Source organism: Symphalangus syndactylus, chromosome 16 (assembly GCF_028878055.3).
Source record: "Symphalangus syndactylus isolate Jambi chromosome 16, NHGRI_mSymSyn1-v2.1_pri, whole genome shotgun sequence".
NCBI lineage: Eukaryota > Metazoa > Chordata > Mammalia > Primates > Hylobatidae > Symphalangus > Symphalangus syndactylus.
Window position 1 is genome coordinate 16,980,974 of NC_072438.2, and position 21,026 is coordinate 17,001,999.

Below are 21,026 nucleotides of genomic sequence, written 5' to 3' on the forward strand. Positions count from 1 at the left end.
CAAGAGCTGGCCAGGCGCGGTGGCACACGCCTGTAATCCCAGCACTTTGGGAGGCCAAGGCGGGAGGATCACGAGGTTAGGAGATCGAGACCATCCTGGCTAACACGGTGAAACCCTGTCTCTACTAAATATACAAAAGATTAGCCGGGCGTGGTGGCGGGCACCTGTAGTCCCAGCTACTCAGGAGGCTGAGGCAGGAGAATTGCGTGAACCCGGGAGGCGAAGCTTGCAGCGAGCCGAGATCGCGCCACTGCACTCCAGCCTGGACAACAGAGCGAGACTCCATCTCAAAAAATAAATAAATAAATAAATAAATACCCAAGAGCTCTGTGGTTGTGTGCCTTGCTTCCATCTGGGGCTGGAGGTGATTATTAGCTTTGTTCCAGTTGGTGCCAAAAAGTAGAATTAAGAGCACACATGGAGGCCAGGCACAGTGGCACACACTCATAATCCCAGCACTTTGGGAGGCTGAGGCAGGAGGATCTCTTGCGTCCAGGAGTTCAAGACTAGCTTGGGCAGCATGGCAAAACTCTGTCTCTACTAAAAATACAAAAATTAGTCAGGTGTGGTGACACATGCCTGTAATCCCAGCTGAGGCGGGAGGATCGCTTGAGTCTGCAGGACGAGGCTGCAGTGAGCGGTGTTGCACTGCGCTCCAGCCTGGGCAACAGAGCGAGGCTGGAATCTGTCTCAAAAAAAAAAAAGCACACACAGAAGCCAGAGCTGTCCAGGGGTGTCCAGGAATGAAATTGGCTGGCCTGGGCATAGGAGTAAGCCCCTCATCCCAGGAGCCACCAAGGAGAGACAATGTTACCTCTTGGGAAGAAAGTAGAGGGCATATCTGCATTTGAGGTTGGACAAGGTGACCTTTAGGCATCCTCCCAAAACCGCAGATTCACAAATCTGTGAATGAAATGTCCCGAGAAGGGAGCCGTGAAGGGAGCCGTGAGAAGGCCCTGAGAAGCAGCCGCCCGCCCCTGCCCGGATTCCCACTCCCATCAGGAGAGACGTAAACTGAGAGAGCCAGCAGGCTTGAGGAGCCCGTGTCCACTGCCCCATTCCACAGACGGGAGCACAGAGAGTGGAGGCGGGATGGACTCACACAGCCTCACGTATCTCACTCCCGCTCACTCCTGCCCAGCGGGCCGAATCCAAGACCCCTAACGCCTCCGCTCACGCTGTTTCCTTATATTTCACTTGTGATTTTTTAAAAGGTCAGTTTGTTTCCTATGATGTGCAAGAAGGCAACCGGTATGTGAGAGGGTGAGTGTGGGTGGCTGTTTCCAGTTAAACAAGAGAAAGTTTTTCTAACTGTGTCAAAACTGTGGAGGAGAGACTGGCTGGGCTTCATCGGGATCAGCCCACGGCACCCAGGCTTAGTCACTGTGGCTTCCTCACTCCTCAACACTTAACCAGTAGCTTTGGTCCCCCACCCCCAACCCTGACAAATCTTTAGGCTCCGCCTGGGGCTTGGTGGCAGGCGTCTGAGGTTTCCAGCCCCTGACAGAGGTCAGTCTGTAGGCCCATCACAGCCAGAGAGTGTGGAAGCTGTGCTCGGGCCCTGCTGACTCATGTGACTGACAGCCAGTGGTCCAAGGCTCCATGGGCACTGCTTTGCATCACAGGGTGTCAAGCCAGTTGCAGGGATCCACCCAGGCCGGTCAGTCTCTGCTCCCAAATCCAACCCAACCCCGCCCTGCTGCAGGGCTCTCAGCCTTGGGCACTGGGGGTGTTTGGGGCCACCTAGTCCTGTGTGGGTGGCAGGGCTGTGCACTGTGGGGTGTTTAGTCACAGCCCCGGCCTCCACACACAGGATGTCAGCAGCATCACCAGATGATGGCCCAGTCATGACAGCCCAAAACGCCCCAGACATGGCCAAATCAGGGCCGAAATCAGCCCTGTGTTGAGAAGCTCTGAGCTACAGCCAACAGCATCTTCCCGCTTTGTCTTGTTTCCAAAATATTCTTGTGAGGTTCTGAAGGAAAAAAGAAAAAAAAAATGCCTAAGTTTTTATGTCGGGATGTGGACATGAATGGGAGGCCACAAGCCCTGGCTTGACCGCATGGAGGTCAAGGGTGTTTTACACAGGGCCATCACACATGGACATCACCTTGCTGGCACCTAGAGGCATTGACTGTGCCATCCCTAACCCAATCCAGCCCTCTTCTATCATGGAGGAAGAAAGTGCAGCCCAGAGATGTTAAGCAACCAGCCGGAAGTCACACAGCAGGCTTAGTCATCTAACCCCCTATCCAGTGCTCTTTCACCACCCTACGCCAAGCCTGGATCCAGCCAGCACCCATCAGGAAGCTAAAACTTTCCAGAGGCAAAACATCCCCTTCCAACAGGAACTCAAGACAAGGGCAGAACCTCATTTTCATGTTACAATGCTGTGAAAATGTGCAGAGCAAAATGTGGTAAAAACATGGGTTGGGGCCAAAGCGGTGGAATGAGAACATACTGCTTGCCATGTGAGCCAGCTAATAAAAGGAAGAGCTCAGAATTGTTTGTTGCGATTATAAGGGTCATTTTTCCCCCTATATAAAAGAGTAATTTTCATTTACAGGGACCCCGGGCAACTTTCCATCTAATTTGATGTTTTATAATGTCTGCAGAGCCTGTGGGGGCCGTAGACGTTTTATTTTCAGATGTTCAAGGTTATTGGTTCATCAAGAGCAAAGGGAAAATGCGACCGGGTTTTCAAGAGTCCTGGTAAGAAAGGGGGCAGGGGATGGTCTGGGAGGGTGGAAATGAATTTGCTGCGAAGCCCCCAACCCTCAGTTGAGTGCCGCCCCCACTCCTGTAGCACCCAGAACACCAGGCTGGTAAGGCTGGGGCAGAGTCATTGCCCCAGGTGAGGAAGCTGAAGACCCCGCCCCGCCTCCAGTCCAGAGCACTGCGCCACCCGGCTGACCTGACTGCATACACATGGCCCACCCGGTTCTCCTGTTAGGAGTTTTATGTGCGTTTCTCGTTTAATCATCACAGTGGCCCATGGAGGGTGGGGACTGTTATTATCTCTGGTTTACAGATGGGGAAACTGGGCTTAGAGACGTTAGTTACTGGCTTGAGGCCACCCGAACAGGAAGTAAGAGTTCTAAATCTAACTACTCTTTCTACACTGTGGCATAATCCTTTCACCACCACCGTCATACTAGATCCTTCCTGCTCACCCAGGCCCCACCTCTTGTGGCTTCACAAGATGGGTGCAGAGTAGGGGGTGTGGGATACAGAGGGTGAAGGGGATGCAGTCTTTACCCTTAGTGCTTACAGGATCGTTGGAGACTTGAGACAGCCATCCAAAACAAATCCCAATGGACAGTGCATCATGCAGGGCCTCAGTTTCCTTTCCTGTAAAATGGGCGTGACACCATTGATTTGACTGCAAGGTTAGGAGGCTTCGATGAGCTAACACCATTGGAAAAACACTTGGTCTTGACAACAAGGATTGCTCCTGTCCTGCTGAGACAGCAAAACAAAGAAGGGATTATGGGAGTAAGGACTAGAGACGGAAGGTGAGAAAAGACGGAGTGAGGAGGAATAAGGAATGGAAGCAGAGAAGCACAAGGACAGCTGAGAGAAGAGCACAAGGTAGGGTGCCCATGGCTGGGCTTTTACTGAGCACTCAGTGTGTACCAGGCCTCGGGCTGGGTGCTTTATGTGCATAAAGCCATTCAATTTCCAACAGGGAGAGTGGAGGCGATTATTTCTACTTTACAGATGAACCCTCTACTGCGTGACATGGGCGTGGACCACATCCGAAGGTTGTTGTGACAGGGCTCTCAACCCGACCTGGGGACCTGGAGGGATCACTGTGGGGCAAAAGGGCAAACAATCAAATTCCCAGCTCCTGGAACAGGCCCATTCCTTCGTAAGATCTCTTTTCTTCCAGGACCATCTCTGTGCCCAGTAACACAGACTTGGTAGAAAGCAGGGAGGGACCGTAGTAAATGCAAATGTTTTTGTTTTACACAATACCTGTTCTTAGAGAAATAGAGAATACCACCGATGAGCTGGGAGAAAAGGAAAACCTCCTGAATCCCAACGCTTAGACACTGATGCGTACATTTCCAATATTTACACCAAATGGGATCTTAATGCATCTTGTATTCTGCAAGTTCTTTTTGAACTTTATTATAATGGACAGCTTTCCACATCAGTTAATATTCTTGTACAGCGCTGAAACGACAAGCACTGTTCAGCCATTGCAGAAAGTTGTCTAACAATTTCCCAATTCAGCAGGCCTCCCTCACCCACTTTTGCTTTCCTTGTGTCAGTTATCCACGATCAACTGAGCTCTGGAAATAGATGAGTACAGTGCAATAAGATATTTTGAAAGAGAGAGAGACCATATTCACATAACTTTTATTATAATAGATTGCTATAATTGTTATAACAGTAAATTGTTATAATAACAGTAGATTGTTATAATCGTTCTTATATTACAGTAGATTGTTATGATTTTTCTATTTTATTATTAATGTTGTCAATCTCTTATCATGCCTGCCTAATTTATAAATTAAACTTTATCATAGGTATGAGCATATAGGAAAAGACATAGCGCATTTAGGGTTTGATTCTATCTGAGGTTTCAGGCATCCACTGCGGGTCTTGGAACATATCCCCTGCAGATAAGGGGATAAGTTGATATTTGTGATAATTTAGAAAGTGGCTTTGGATACCCTCATAACTAAGGTTCACATCGTCATTTGCAGGAAAAAGCCAACATCGCACAGCCCTCAGTACCAGATAGGAAAGACAGAAGGGGTTTGCGGGAAGAGAAGGGAAGAGCGGCGAGAAGAGGGGCTGGTGGAATTTGCTTCCAGGTGGTAGAAGATGCGGAAATTCCCTGCTTGTTAAAACAAGAGAGGACATGGAGGGCTCTGATCTCAAGGGCACGGGCAGAGATTTCTGCCAGCCCGGGGGATGTCGGCTGCAAGTTCCCTCTATCATGCGGGGCCAGAGAGGCCCCTGGATGCTTCTGCTTCCCCCAGTCCAGCGCCAACTCCACTGAGCCTTGCCAGCTTCTCTGTGTATGCCCGACCCCAGCAGGGCTGCAGGGCCTTGAGGACAAGGACCACATTGGAATCATTTCTCTATTGCCCAAGTGCCTTGCGTAGGTCTGGGCACAGAGTCACTGACAGTGAATGAGCACGTGAGACAATGAATGAGTGAGTGATTCTTGTAGAATTTGGAGGGGGCTCAGTCAGGTGCACAAGCAGAAGTAATGGGAGGCTATTTTCCCACCCTGTCATTAGAGAGTCAGAGGAATTGATGAGACATTGACTTGATTCCTTCTCAGCTGCTGGTTTATTCTGCATGTCCAACAAATTACTGAACCTCTCTGCCATCCAGTTTCCTTGTGGGTAAACTGGGGACGATAGGAGGTGGTGCTGGGGCTGATGAAGATAAGAAGGGTGGCGTTTTACTGTATGTGATTATACCCAAAATGGAAAAGGGAGGGTGAAAGCTCTGAGCCAGGCACCTGGCATCAACAGGATATTGATTGTTAGAAAATCCATGCATTCTTAAGGGGACCCAGGATTTGTTTTAATCAAATATGGCAAGACTCAAAGAAGTGACTATCATGAATGAAAAAGTTTTTATCTCACGGATCCCTAGAAATGAGAGGCACAGCACTCCGTGCAAGTCACCAGGGTCAGTCAGGAGGCAGAGGGGGCAGAAACACGTGGGCAAGAGCCTTTGCTGTGGTTTCCATGGGAAGGAATGGGCAAGGCAGCATAGCTACCCTGGGTTCTCTAGGGGCATAGAGGGGAACAGTGGCCCTGACTGACAGCTCAACAGAGGAGGTGGCTGGGGTGTGGGATCTGGACTGGTTGGTTTACATCTGAAAGTCACACTCATAGGAGTGGTTTCCAATCTATAGAAATTGGCTAGCCCTGGGAAGGGGCAGTCTCTGTAAGGCCTGCAAGGTCCCAGACATGAAAGCATCAGAATACAGAAAATAAAAGACATGGTTTATATACTATGAGGCCCAATGCAATAACAGGGCTCTGAGATCAGCTGAATTCAAATCCCTGTTTCATTGCTTTTGCGTTGGTGGCTTTTCATTTTTTAATTTTCATTTTTTGAAATAAGGTCTCACTCTGTCACCCAGGATGGGGTGCAGTGGTGTGATCACAACTCACTGCAGCCTCAACTTCCCAAGCTCAAGCAATCCTTCCACCTCAGCCTCTCATGTAGCTGGTGTGTGCCATCATGCTTGGCTAATTTTTTCAATTTTTGTAGAGATGGGAGTCTCACTTTGTTGCCCAGGCTGATCTTGAACTCCTGGGCTCCAGCAATCCTCCCATCTCAGTCTCCCAAAGTGCTGGGATTACAGGCATGAACCACCATGCCCAGCCTTGTTATGTGGCTTTTAGCAAGTCACTTAGCCATTCTGAGTCCCTGTGCTGTAAAATAAGGACTACAGCAGCTACCTCTAGTGGTGTGTCAAGGGTGGTCAGCCAGGCCTCTGCCTGGGACATGGCTCATAAGGGCAGGAAAACATCACTGGCATAAATCAGAAATCCAGCTCCAGTTAGCGCAGGTCTCCACTCACGATAGCTTACAGAGTTGGCCAAATGGGATCTTGAACCCTAGTCCTGCCAGTGTGGACACTGCCTGGAGTGGAAATTAAACCACGCCATTCTCTGGATGACCCGCCTCAGCCATAGATTTCTGTGCCAGGCTCCGCAAGCTATATCCACTTGGCTCCAGCCATCAAGAGGGAATGTGAAGTTGCAAATCACAGCCAGCTGACATTCAGAAACAGAATGAGGTATTATGTAGGGCTGTTGACCCCAGATGAGGGCTTTATTTTATTATCTACATTTTAGACTCTTTAATATGCCTCCCAAGATGCTGTCTGGCTTGGAAAATCAACTATAATAAATGCACATAATAAATCTCTTATTTTGAGCACAGAGAGGCATGCAAATTTTATGAATAAAAATAAGTTCCTCTCTGCACCCCACCAAATAAGCGTTCCACAAGTATTTAAAGACAATCTGTTGAAAGGATGCCAGTTAGCCCACCTCCCAGAGCAACTAGCCAGTCTCAGTTGGGCCTCCCCTGCTCACAGGGTGAAATGAAAGGGTGTTCTGGAAGGTGCCGTCATCTGCTTCCTTCCCTGTCATCTCATGGGTCCCAGCCATTCCCAACCCTGGGCAAATCTATCCACTGACACTGTCCCTGGAGAAATCACATAAGGGCATAGGACCTCCTTCTCCCTTGTCCTGAACTAGACCCTCCCCATCCTGCCGTCCCTGGGGTTCCTGGCCTCCTGTCTCGCTCTCTCCTTCATCAGACACTCTGCAAATCTCCACCATAGGAGAAGGAGAGGAAAAGACCCTGTGTGTCCATCAAGGGAAAACTGGAGGGGGATGCAATGCCCTGGCCTGTAAGTGACAGATTTCACCACTTCACAGCAACATGATGGATCTTAAGACCTCACACAAGGCTGAGAAGGAAGAAAGAAAGAAAGAAGGAAGGAGAAGGAAGAAAGAACAGGAGGAAAGAAAGAAGAAAGGGAGAAATCGAGATATGGGACCCAATACATCCTACAAAAAATATATATATCCATACAAATAGCAGCACATATTTTATAATTGAAAAGTACATGTCAAAACTGTAGAATGGTTGACTATGGGAGGAACAGAGCTGGGGTATGGGGCTAAGAGGGAAGAAATCAGTGAAAATAAAGGCTTTCTCCCACTAGATGGGGATGAGGTCAGGAAATAAGGCTATGATCACCACAACCCTCTGCATATGAGGCTCATAAGAAAGAAAACAAGGAAAAACTAAACACACACACACACACACACACACAGAGGCAAATCCTACTCTAAAATGACCGTTTTTTTGATTATTCCAATGAGCCATGCTTGCTCCATGCCTGGCTTTGGACATGCAATTCCCTCTGCATGAAATGCTATTCCCCACCCTTTCAGCCACTCAACTTTGCCCATCCTTCAGCTGTCTCCATTTCCTGTCCTTCCCCCACCTGCCCCACCTGGGCCAGGTGGCTGTACGTGTTGTATTAGTCAGCTCAGGCTGCTGTAACAGAACACTACAGACCAGGTAGCTTAAAGAACAGGACTTTCTTTTCTCACAGTTCGGCAGGCTGGAAGTCCAGGATAAAGGTGCAACAGGGTTGGTTCCTGGTAAGGCCTCTCTACCTGGCTTATAGATGGCCACCTTCTTGCTGTGTCCTCACACAGTCTTTCCTGTGTGGATGCTCGAGGGGAGAGGGCTCTGGTGTCTCTTCCTCTCCTCATGAGGACACCAACTGTACCAGACTGGGGCCCCACTCTGATAGTCTCCTTTCACCTTAATCACCTCCCTAAAGGCCCTATCTCCAATGACAATCACACTCTGAAGTATGGGGTTTAGGGCTTCCACATGTGAATGTGGGTGAGGGGACACAATGTAGCCCCCAACACCCCTCCTGCCTGTGTTTGCTTTCCTTCAACAGTTTCTCACGCACCTGCGCGTATCCGAGGCTATCCTCTGAGCACACCCATGTCAGGACTCACTCACCTTCCATGGTCATCCTCGCCTGCTCAAACACACCTTTGCCCCCTCCTCCTGGCTGCAAAAACCACAGGCCCGCATGATATTTCAGCTGGCAAATTCAAAGGTCCCTCTCAGCCCACGCCCCTGGGACTTCCCCATGAGAGCCTGCCTTGCCTGGCCCTCGGGCTCTGCCCTCTCCTCTCCTCTCTCTGCCTTTCGCCCCAGCAGTGGCTTCTTGCTGCTACCACATGCCAGCCTGGCTCCCCCGGACCCACTCCCATTCCTCTCTGCATGGTTCCTGGGGGGTCTCTCCACACCATGACCCGCTCTTCCCTGGTTCACTGGCCATGTGGATGCCACAGGCCCCTCCAGCTCTGTATACCATGAATGAATTCATCTCTTTCCCCTACAAGCCTATTCTCTGTCTGGCCCCACCACTGGTGACACTGGAGACCTGGGCATCCTCTGTGACTCCTCCGTCAATCCCTCCATTGGACCAACCACCAAATGCTGTCCTCCCATCCTGCTGCTTGTCTCAGCTCCCTGCAGGATGGGGATTGCTTTGCTGTGCAGGGACACCGAGATGTGGGAAGCAGAGGCTGGACTCAAGAGTCCTGCGGGAGGCAGATTTTGAGACAAGCAAGTGAAGGCGGTTGGATAGATGGAGAGGAGGTTGTTCAACTGGTCTTCTCATGGCTCCATCCCCGCCAAGAAACAGAGACTCTCAAACTGTGTAATTGAGATGACTTTAATACAACGACTACTCACCAAGTTGTGAACGAGGTTTGGGTAACCAGCAAGAGACAGTGCAGAACCCAGGGGCTAAGGGCAGGGGGTGGTGTCACTGCTCCTAGGCCTGCTGGGGAGTGAGCGGGTGGTCACTGGAACGGAGACAGAAGCACAAGATGGCAGCAACGGGCCAGAGCAGTGGGGCTCTAGCAGACAGAAGCAGCCAGTCCTAAGCAACCTCATGTGTTCATGTATGTATGTATGCAGGCATGTATGTATTATTATTATTAGATGGAATTTTGCTCTTGTTGCCCAGGCTGAAGGGCAATGACGTGATCTCAGCTCACCACAACCTCCACCTCCCGAGTTCAAGTGACTCTCCTGCCTCAGCCTCCCAAGTAGTTGGGATTACAGGCATGTGCCACCATGCCCAGCTAATTTTGTATTTTTAATAGAGACGGGGTTTCTCCATGTTGGTCAGGCTGGTCTCAAACTCCCGACCTCAGGTGATCCACCCACCTCGGCCTCCCAAAGTGTTGGGATTACAGGCCTGAGCCACTGCGCCTGGCCATATTATTATTATTTAGGTATGATAAGGCCAGCAGATTGGGAGAGGACTGACACTGAAAAGATCATTTCTCCCTTAGAGTTCCCAATAAGAAAGGGCCCACCATGCTATGAAGAGCCACAGGGGAAACACCTGGGTGGGTCTGGAGACAGGGAGGGGAGACACGGTAGGCAAGAGCCTCCATTGAGGTTTTGATGGGAAGGAACGAAAGAGGCAGGACAGGCAGGCTTGGGATTGCTGGTTTGAATAATTTTAGCTGATCTGGAACACAGAGTTGCTGCCCTGCGTTGTCTAGTTTCCAGCCCTGGGATGATCAGGGCAGGTGGAATGTGACAGCCCCATAGGGGAGGAGGTGGAGGGTGTGGGCTCTGGATCAGTTGGTTGGCATTTGAAAAGCACACTCGAGTGAATTGTTGACCATTTCTAGATTGGCCAGCCCTGGGAGGGGCAGTCCCTCCAGGATTAGCAAGGCCTCAGAGGTCAAGGAATCTGAATACAGAACACAAAAGACATGGTGCATACACCACACAGAGAGGGAGTTAGGGGTACCAATACCCATTCCCACTCTTCTCCCACCCTCAGATCTCCTGCTGATGTCGCCCCTTGGCCAAACTCAACAGGAATCTGGAGGGTGAGGAAGATGGCTGGGACAGTCAGGGAGGGGAGTGGCTCTGAAGAGGGACTGGACTCAGCAGCCGCTAAACTAAACTCCTGTGCAGACAAGAGTTCTTTATTCCTTTTGAAATCTTCCCAATACATGCTAGTTGAATGGAGATGCAATCAGCCTGGGGAGATACAACAGGGCTTGCAGAAGGAAACACATCCTGAGCTGGGTTTTGAGGGATGAATAGGCATTTTCCAGGGAATGCTAGACACATAAATGGAAGAGCATAAGCAAAGGGATGGAGATTAACACAATATGTTTGGCAAGCTGCAAGCTTTGCAACAGTTCTGGATTGTGAAATTTCTGGGGAGGAGGCTGGCACAGAGCAGATTCCCTGGGAGTGTCTCTGCCCTCGGTCATTTCATTCTCCTCTCTGGGCCTCTCTGCAAAGCAATGTGTTCATGGGTGTAAAGTGCTTCCAAGGGGGCTGGTACAGAGGGAAATGCTTGGTAAATGGTGGTGATTATCACAATGATTATTAGCATGCCTAATAATATCACCTCCCCTACTTTCCCGGCCTCTGGGGTGCCTCAAATAGGACAACATATTAGAAGTTCTTTGCAAAACAAAGGACCAACAGAACTCAAGGCAGAAACAAGGCCACAGGGCTCAGGGAACCATCTCCTGTGGGCAATAGTCTGGTTTCAGGGCAGGGGAGCCAGCCTAGAAGTCAGGCCCAATGGCTCCGGCACTCTGAGACAGGGACGATGGCTGGCCTGTTTGGGATTCCCTAGCCTCATCGATCAACTGATCCAGGGGATGAGGGAGAATGCCAGGGTCCATTTTCCATCTGTGATCAGCCTTGACTCCAAGCCCACACTCCACACCCAGTTTTCTGGAAGAGGGAGAAATAGCCCTCGGGGGCCGAAGAATATAATACCCTTGGATGCCCCAGCTGTGTGAGACCGTCTGAGAGGCCTTTATCACTGCACACAGCGGCTGCCAAAGTCAGACCTAACTCCTTCCCAGGAAATTCTTGGCTCTGCTTGTGAGCAGCCCGTCTGGTGGAATTAATTTCAGCCTATATGATGCTAACGCCATGCAAACAGAGACATATAAAACGGTCCTCCTAAGGCTTTGCATGGCAATAAAGACTGAACCGTGCTTAATTTATGCACATTGCAAGGCTACCCTCTGCAGGAAGCATAAAGCCATCCCTTGTGGGGGCTGGAACAGTAAGGGGCTCCTCTTGCCCCTGGGCCTCACGGAGGGAGCTCGTTCCCTCTTCCCAGGCTCCTTCCGTCTTTCTGCGTGGATTGTGGATTTCCAGACTTGGGCTCTGGCCTTTATCAGTGAGACAGCCATGGTGTAGGGGACCTACAAGGGCTGTAGAACTGGAGGTGGAACTATGTCCTTGGTTCCATGCAAACCACTGAGGAAGGGACACTCAGAAGGTGATCAGCATCCTGGAGTCACAGGGCTATCATCTGCTAATGCTAGAAAGAGATTTGAGATCATCCAATTCAGACCCAGGCGAGTTCAGAGATTTAAAATGGAGCAACCAAAGTCACACAACACATTCATGGAAGGATCTGGACTTTGACATCAGAGTAGGGGTGGGGCAAGTTCAAAAATTTGGAGTTGGAGAGTCCCGGGTTAGAACCCAGGCTCTGCCGGGTCCTTGCTTTCTGACTTCAAGCAAGTTGTTTCTACTCTCTGTGCTTTCCTTTCCTTGTTCATAAAGTAAGTGGACCACGGGAATTCTGGGAGAATAAAAGGAGATAGTGTTTGGTCAGCATAACCACATGCCCAGCATATGGTAAACAACCAGTAATAGTAACTATTGTTATTATGGCTTCTGAGTAAATGCATATTTTAGTGTGGGTTTCTTTCAAGCCGAGACAGGGATTTAGGTATAAACCGTGATATGTTTTCGATCTGTGTCCCCACCAAAATTTCATGTCAAATTCTAATCCCTAAAGTTGGAAGTGGGGCCCAGTGGGAGGTGATTGGATCATGTGGGTGGTCCTTCATGAATGGTTTAGCACCATCCCCTTGGTGCTATTCTTATGATAGTGAGTATCACAGTATCTGGTTGTTTAAAAGTGGGTAGCAACTCCCCCCTCTCTCTCTTGCTCCTGCTCCTGCCATGTGAGGTGCCTTGCTCCCCTTTTGCCTTCCGCCATGATTGTAAGCTTTCTGAGACCTTCCCAGGAGCTGAGCAGATGCAGAGTTATGCTTCCTGTACAGCCCATGGAACTGTGAGCCAATTAAACATTTTTCCTTATAAATGACTGTCTCAGGTATTTCTTTATAGCAGTGTGAGAATGGACTTAAACACGTGGCTTATTAAGGAAGATGATCCCAGGAAGCAGGAGTAAGGGAACAAGGCGAGTGAGACAGGAAAGCAGGAAAAGAAACCACTGTGAGGGTTTGATATTGTCTTAGTCCATTCACGCTGCTATAACAAAATACTATAAACTGGGTGGCTTATAAACAACAGATATTTATCTCTTACAGTTCTGGACACTGGCAAGTCCAAGACCAAAGCACTGCAGATTTGGTGTCTCGAGAAGCCTGCTTTATAGTTTCCAGATGAGGCCTTCTTGTGGTTTCTAGATGAGGCCTTCTTATGGTTTCTAGATGGGGCCTTCTTGCTGCATCTTCACATTGTGGAATGGGCAAGGGAGATCTGTGGGCCTCATTTGTCCCAGTCATGAGGTCTCCACCCCCATGACCTAATCATCTCCCAGAGACCCTGCCCTCTAATGCTATAATATTGGTGATTAGCTTTCAACACATGAATTTGGAAAGATACAAACATTCAGATCATAACAGTTACCACGAATGCTGCTGTGGACAATGGGAGCTCAATTCTGCTGGTGGACTTTATAGAGAAATTTATAAAACTATCAAGGATATGAAAAATGCCTAAATAAATGAAGTGATGGAGCATGGAAGAACCAGAGTGGTATTATATTGGGTTTTTTGTTTTTGTTTTTGTTTTTGAGATGGAGTCTTGCTCTTGTCACCCAGGCTGGAGTGCAATGTTGGGATCTTGGCTCACTGCAACCCCTGCCTCCTGAGTTTAAGCAATTCTCCTGCTTCAGCCTCCCAGGTAGCTGGAATTACAAGCGGGTGCCACCATGCCTGGCTAATTTTTGTATTTTTACTAGAGACGGGGTTTCGCCATGTTGGCCAGGCTGGTCTTGAACTCCTGACCTCAAGTGATCCGCCCACCTCAGCCTCTCAAAGTGCTGGGATTACAGGCATGAGCCACTGTGCCCAGCTGGTGTTATATTGTTAAAAGCAAAACCGTGGACAAGTTAAATTTAAAAGAGTTTAATTGAACGAAGAATGATTTGCAAATCAGGCAAACTTCCGAACCACAGTAGGCTCAGAGACTCCGGTGCAGCCACGTGGTGGAAGAACATTTATGGTCAGAAAAAGGAAATTGACCTACAGAAAATAGAATTGAGGCACAGAAACAGCTAGATTGGTTATAGCTCAGCATTTGCCTTATTTGAACAGTTTGAACAGTTGGCTGTCTTTAGTTCGCCCAAACACAGTGATTGGCACAAGAGTAGGTTAGTCTGTTTATACATCCAATTCGGTTGCAGTTTATTATGTACAGATAAACCTTTAGACTGAACTGAAAATATATAAGGAGGCAGCTTTAGGCTAAACTTGATATAACAATATTAGTTAAGGTCTGGCCAGGAAAAGAGAAACCATTCTGGGAACTCTAAGGATGAAGAGATATGATACAGAATTGGAGGTTTTCATAGTCTTTGGAAAGCTGAGGGAGCAAAACCCAGCAAGGGCACAGTCAGGAATTCTGAGGGTTCTGGGATCACAGGGCAGATGCTGGAGCCCAATGTGAGTGCTTCTCAAAAGGATGCTCAAAGTTGTGGTCAAAATTCCATGTCTGTGCTTTGCCATACACACAGAGTCCCAGAGAGAAGAAACAGGCCTTCACTTCCTCCTTCCAACCTCATGCCAGTGCCTCGCATGATGGACTCTCACTGGGCCCATGAACAACAGAGTCTGGGAAACGTAGTTTTCAGGCTCCATGATCCAGAGGCACAGGGAAGAGCTTAGGATGGTGAGGCTGGTACTGAGAATGAAGACACAATATTTGGCACAGACATAGATATTGATCCCTTTCTACCCCCAGATTTATTGGCAAATGCAATGAGATGTCAACTGAATCCTCAAGAATTGTAAGAGTCATAAAAATGAATAAAAATATGAGGATAACCAAGATATTGTTGAATAAAAAGAAGAAGAAAGAGGCACCAGAGTAGGAGAAAGGGTGTGTTCAGGGTCCCAAGACCACTGCAGGTTTAATGATTCACCAGGAGACTCCCAGGACTTGACATGTGGTTACCCTCACGGCTATAACTTATGACAGTTAAGGATGCAAAGCAAAATTATCAAAGGGAAAAGGCACAGGGGCAAAATCCAGAGAAAACCGGGTGCAAACTTCTAAGGGTCCTCTCCCAGTGGAGTCGCATGGGACTCACTTGATTCTTCCAGCAATGTGCTATGACAGCACATCTATCAGGGAAGGCCACTTAGACTCATTGTCCAGGGATTTTACTGAAGACTGGATACATGGGCCCCCTCCGCCTGACATGCACCAAACTTCCAGGCTCCTGGAAGTAAAGCAGGTAGTCAACATGAACCTACTGATTGTACAAGTGCTTTAGACACAGTGAGCCACTCTTATCAGTTCTGGAAATGGTAGCAACCATCCCCAAATCCAAGTTCCCAACCATCATTTCAGGGCCAACTTTGTAAGCAGGACTTTCTAAAGAGAGCAGTATCACGCCTGGTATATGAGCTCTTTTCTCCACAAAGGGGAACAGGCCCTACCAGAGAGCAAAACTAATTATATATTGTATTAATGACAAAGTAATGTTGACCCAGGGGCAAGATACAGATTAGTAAAAATGAATAAAGAGCATGAGTGAGGTAGACTTCCCCACTCCCATATATAGGTACAAAGCTAGCGTTACAAATAATTGGAGAAAAAGTATTATTCAAGAAATGGTTTGTAACAATCAGGAAGCCTTATGAAACTAAATACATTGGATCCCTTTCTCATTTCATTCATAAAAATATTTTTTCTCAACAAAAGATTAAATATAAAAAAAATACATTTTAGAATAAAATATAAATTTATTGAAGGTAAAGATATCTTAAAATGCAAAAAAGGAGGAGGAGAGTTCATGACATTGAATTTGGCAATGATTTCTTGGATATGAACTCAAAAGCACAATCTAAAAAAGAAAAAATAGATAAGCAGGATTTCATCAAAATTAAAAGCTTTTGTGTATCAAAGAGCACTATCAACAGAGTAAAAAGGTAGCTCATAAAATGGGAGAAAAACTTTGCAAATTACATATCTGATAAGGGATTTAAATCCAGAATAAAGAACTCCTAGAATTAAACAACAACAAAGAAGAAACAGCACGATTCAAAAATGGGCAAAGGACTTGATAGACATTTCTCCCAAGAAGATATACAAATGGCCAATAAACACATGAAAAGATGCTCGACATCACTAATCGTTAGGGAAATGCAAATCAAAACCAGGATACCACTGCACACCCATTAGGATGACTATTATTTAAAAAAAATAAAAACAGAAAAATCAAGTGTTGGTGAGAAGGTGGAGAAATTGGAACCGTTGTATTATTGATAAGAATGTAAAATGGCACAGCCACTGTGGAAAATATAATAGAAATTACTCAAAAAAATAAAAAATATGATCCAGCAATTCCACTTCTGGGTTTATGCCCAAAAGAGGTGAAAGAAGGGACTCAAACACATATTTATATACCTATGCTCAGAACAGCATTATTCCCAATAGTCAAAAGGTTGGAAGTAACTCAACTGTTGTATTAGTCCATTCTCACACTGCTATAAAGAACTACCTGAGACTGGGTGATTTGTGAAGAAAAGAGGTTTAATTGACTCATAGTTGTGCAGGAAGAATGGCTGGGAGGCCTCAGGAAACTTAGAGTCATGGTGAAAGACAAAGGAGAAGAAAGCACCTTATTCACATGGCAGCAGGAGATAGAGAGAGATGGGGAAAGTGCTACAGACTTTCAAACCTCCTTTTTTGAGAAGAAACAATCAGATCTCATGAGAATTCACTCATTATAATAGCAAGGGGGAAGTCGGCCCCCGTGAATCAATACCTTCCACCAGGCCCTCCTCCAACACATAGGGATTAGAGTTCAACATGAGATTTTGGTGGGGACACAGAGCTAAACCATATCATTCCATCCCTGGCCCCTCCCAATCTTCTGGGGTGGAATCTTCTCCCAATGTCCTTCTCAAATTTCAAAACCAATCCTTACTTCCCAACAGTCCTCCAAAATCTTAACTCATTCTGGCATTAATTTAAAAATCCAAGTTAAAGTCTCATCTGAGACAAGGCAAGTCCCTTTGCCTATGAGCCCATAAAATCTAAAACAAGTCAGTTACTTCCAAGATACAATCAGGTATAGACATTGTATAAATACAGAGTACAGGCATTGGGTGAATATTTCCTCTCCAAATGGGAGAAATTGACCAAAACAAAGGGACTACAGGCCCCATGCAAATCCAAAACCCAGCAGGGTAGTCATTAAATTATAAAGCTCCAAAATCTTCTTTGATTCCAAGTCTCACATCCAGGGAATGTTAATGCTAGGGGGGAGCTCCCAAGGCCTTGGGCAGCTCTACTCCTGTGGCTCTACAAGGTACAGCCCCCATGGCTGTTTTAACAGGCTGGTGCTGAGAGCCTGCAGATTTTGCAGGAGCATGGTGCAAGCTGTCAGTTGATCTGCCATTCTGGGATCTGGAGGATGAGGGCCCTCTTCTCACACCTCTGGAGGATGAGGGCCCTCTTCTTACAGTGGGCACTCTCTGTGGGGCTCCAACCCCACATTTCCCCCACTGTGCACTGTCATACCAGAGATTATCCATGAGGGCTCCACCCCTGCAGCAGACTTCTGCCTGGACATCTAGGCATTCCCATACATCTTCCAAAATCTAGGCAGAGGTTCCCAACCTCAACTCTTGCCTTCTGTGCACCCACAGGCCCAACACCACATGGAAGCTGCCAAGGCTTTGGGCTTAAACCTTTTGAAACAATAGCCTGAGCTGTACCTTGGCCCCTTATAGCCACAGCTGGAGCTGGAGCACTGGGTTGCAGGATGCCATGCCCTGAGGGTGCACAGAGATGCAAGGCCCTGACCCAGCCCACAAAACCATTTTTCCCTCTTAGGCCTTCAGGTCTGTGATGAGAGGGGCTGCCCCGAAGGTCTCTGAAATGCCCTGGAGACGTTTCCCCCATTGTCTTGGTGATTAACATTCAGCTTCTCTTTACTTATGCAAATTTCTGCAGCCAGCAACTTGAATTTCTCCCTCAAAAATGGATTTTTCTTTTCTAGCACGTGGTCAGGCCTCAAGTTTTCCAAACTTTTACTCTATGCTTCCCTTTTAAACGTAAGTTCCAATTTTAGACTATCTGTGTGAACACATATGAGTGTATACTTTTAGAAAAAGCCAGGTCACCTCTTGCATGCTTTGCTGCTTAGAAATTTCTTCTGCCAGATATGCTAAATCATCTATCTCAAGTTCAAAGTATCACAGATCTCTAGGACAGGGGGAAAATTCTGGCAGTCTCTTTGCTAAAGCATAGCAAGAGTGCCCTTTACTCCAGTTCCCAATAAGTTCCTCATCTCCATCTGAGACCACCTCAGCCTGGACTTCATTGTCCATATCACTATCAGCATTTTGGTCACAACCATTCAATAAATCTCTAGAAAGTTCCAAACTTTCCCACACCCTCCCATCTTCTTCTGGCCCCTCCATACTGTTCCAACCTCTGCCCACTACCCAGTTCCAAAGTCACTTCCACATTTTCAGGTATCTTTATAGCAATGCCCCACTTTCCTGGTACCAATTTTCTGTATTAGTCCATTCTCACACAGCTATAAAGAACTACCTGAGACTGGGTAATTTATCAAGAAAAGAGGTTTAATTGGTTCAGAGTTCCACAGGCTTAACAAGAAGTATGGCTAGGATGCCTCAGGAAACTTACAATCAAGGTGAAGGCAAGGGGGAAGCAAGCACCTTATTCACATGGCAGCAGGGGAAAGAGAGAGATGGGGGAAGTGCTACAAACTTTTAAACAACCAGATCTCATGAGAACTCACTCACTGGAAAAGTAAGGGAGATGTCTGCCCCCATGAATCAATCACCTCCTACCAGGCCCTCCTTCAACATGTGGGGATTACAGTTCAACATGAGATTTGGATGGGGACACCAAAACTATATCAACTGTCTATTAATGGATAAGGGATAAGCAAAATGTGGTACACATGCACACACACACACACACACACACACACACTGAAAGATTACTCAGCCTTAAAAAGAAGAAAAATTTTGATATATGCTACAACATAAATGAAATGTGAATACTTTATGCTCAGTTAAATAAGCCAATTAAAAAGGATAAATATTTCATAATTCCACTTTTAAATGAGGTACCTAAAATAGTCAGTTCATAGAGACAAAAGGTAGAATGGTGGGTACCAGGGGATAGGGGAAGGGGAATGGGGAGTTAGTATTTAATGGGAAAAGAGTTTCAACTGGGGAGGATGAAAAAGTTCTGGAGATGGATGGTGGTGATGGTTACACAGCAACATGAATATACTTAATGGCACAGAACTATAGACTTTAAAATGTTTAAAACTGTAAGTTTTATGTGATGTGTATTTTGTAACAACAAAAAACACAAATCACAAACATATGAATAACTGTGACTCCATGGAAATTTAATGCATGTAAGACAAAAAGCACCACAAAAATGTAAAAGACAGTTTGAGAGAACATATTAGCAACCTTTAGAATAGGAACAAATTAAAATGCCTTTAAACCCTTGAGAAAAAGACAAACAGCATAATAGAAAATAAATGGACAAAATACATGAGAGACAATTCACAGAACAGAAAGTCCAAATGGTGTATAAACATATAAAAAGATGCTCGTTCTTGCTAGGAATCATAAAACCACAAGATCAAGCAAAGACAACACCATACTACTGTCGCCAGACAGGCAAACAATGTTAAGCCTGATAACAGTGGTGTGGATGGGATGTATGTTTGCAGGTGGGAACTTCTGCACAATTCCAGAAAGGTATGCCTATGCAGTGACTTGAGAGCGACTGGCAATATTCAGTAAAATGAAAAATGCACACAGTTTGGAGAAGTTGAAATATTTAGTTGAAATATCACTGACAAAGGCTTTGTACCAAAAATATATAGCCGTACCCACAGAGCCGTCTAACAGCTATATTATAGCCACCCTCAGATGCCTTGTGATGCCTAAAAGCACCAAAAAGAAAACCACGAAGTCCCTCTGTCTCTGGCTGGCTAGATGTTTCAGGTGGGAAGAGACAGACACGTATTAGATATAGGTTAGGTTTTGTTTTAGTGATGGATTTCAAATTTCTTATTATGTTATTAAAAATAATTAAAAGATAGATGATAGTGTCTTAGTTTGTTTCTTCTGCTATAACAAAATACCTGAGACTGGGTAATTTATAAACAATAGAAACGTATTCTCACAGTTCTGGAGGCTGGGAAATCCAAGATCAAGGTGGTGGTAGATTCAGCGTCTGCTCAGAGTCTATTCCCTGCTTCCAAGATGGTGCCTTGTTGCTGTGTCCACACAGGGTGGAAGGGTAAAAGGGATAGATGCTGTCCTCACATGGCAGAAGAGATGTAAGGAAATGAGCCCATGCTCTCAAGCCCTTTTATAAGGCCCCTTGTGATGTTGTAAAATATGTATTTGGTCTTGGTCTTCATCCCAGTGTCCTGGCATCCAACTCAGAAAATCCTTAGAATCTTCAAAGTGATGTGCTAATGACTTGACTAATGGTGGCAGCCCCAGGTAGCTTCAGGATGGGGGTTGGAAAGACCAAGGCAGGATTAGAAGATTGGATATTTCAGCCCCTCAACCCCAACCTCCAGAAAGGAGAGAGGGGCTAAAAGTTATCTTGATCACCAGTGGCTAATGATTTAATCAATCATGCCTATATAATTAAGCTTCCATTAAAAAACCAAAAGGACTGAGTTTGGATAGCTTCAGGATAGTTGAACACATAGAGGTTCCTGGAGGGTGTTGCACCTGGAGAGGGCATGGAAGCTCTGGGCCGCTTTCCCCGTATCTCAGCCTATGCATCTCTTCACCTGTATCCTTTGTAATATCCTTTATAACAAACCAGTAAATGTAAGTAGGTATCTCCCTGAGATCTTTGAGCCACTCTAGCAAATTAATCCAACCCAAAGACAGGGTCTTGGGAATCCCAGTGTATAGCCAGTGGGTCAGAAGCACAGATAAGACAATCTGGAGCTTGTGATTGGCGTCTGAAGTGGGGGGGGGGCAGCTTTGTGGGACTGAGCCCTCAACCTGTGGGATCTGACACTGTTTCCAGGTGGACAATATCAGAATTGAACTGAATTACAGGACATTTTGCTGGTGTCCACTACGGAACTGACTGCTTTTTTGATGTGTGGAAGGAAAATCCCCACATATCTGGTG

The 21,026-nt window shown here is 46.7% G+C and overlaps 1 long non-coding RNA gene across 1 annotated transcript in view; it reads right to left on the minus strand.

The window, feature by feature from the left end:
* Positions 1-4,107: 4,107 nt before the first annotated feature.
* LOC129464502 (uncharacterized) overlaps positions 4,108-21,026 on the minus strand; it is a 61,239-nt gene continuing 44,320 nt past the window's right edge. Inside the window, exon 3 of the long non-coding RNA XR_008651617.1 lies at positions 4,108-4,298. This is a non-coding gene — a long non-coding RNA (uncharacterized lncRNA). The remainder of the gene's footprint in view (positions 4,299-21,026) is intronic.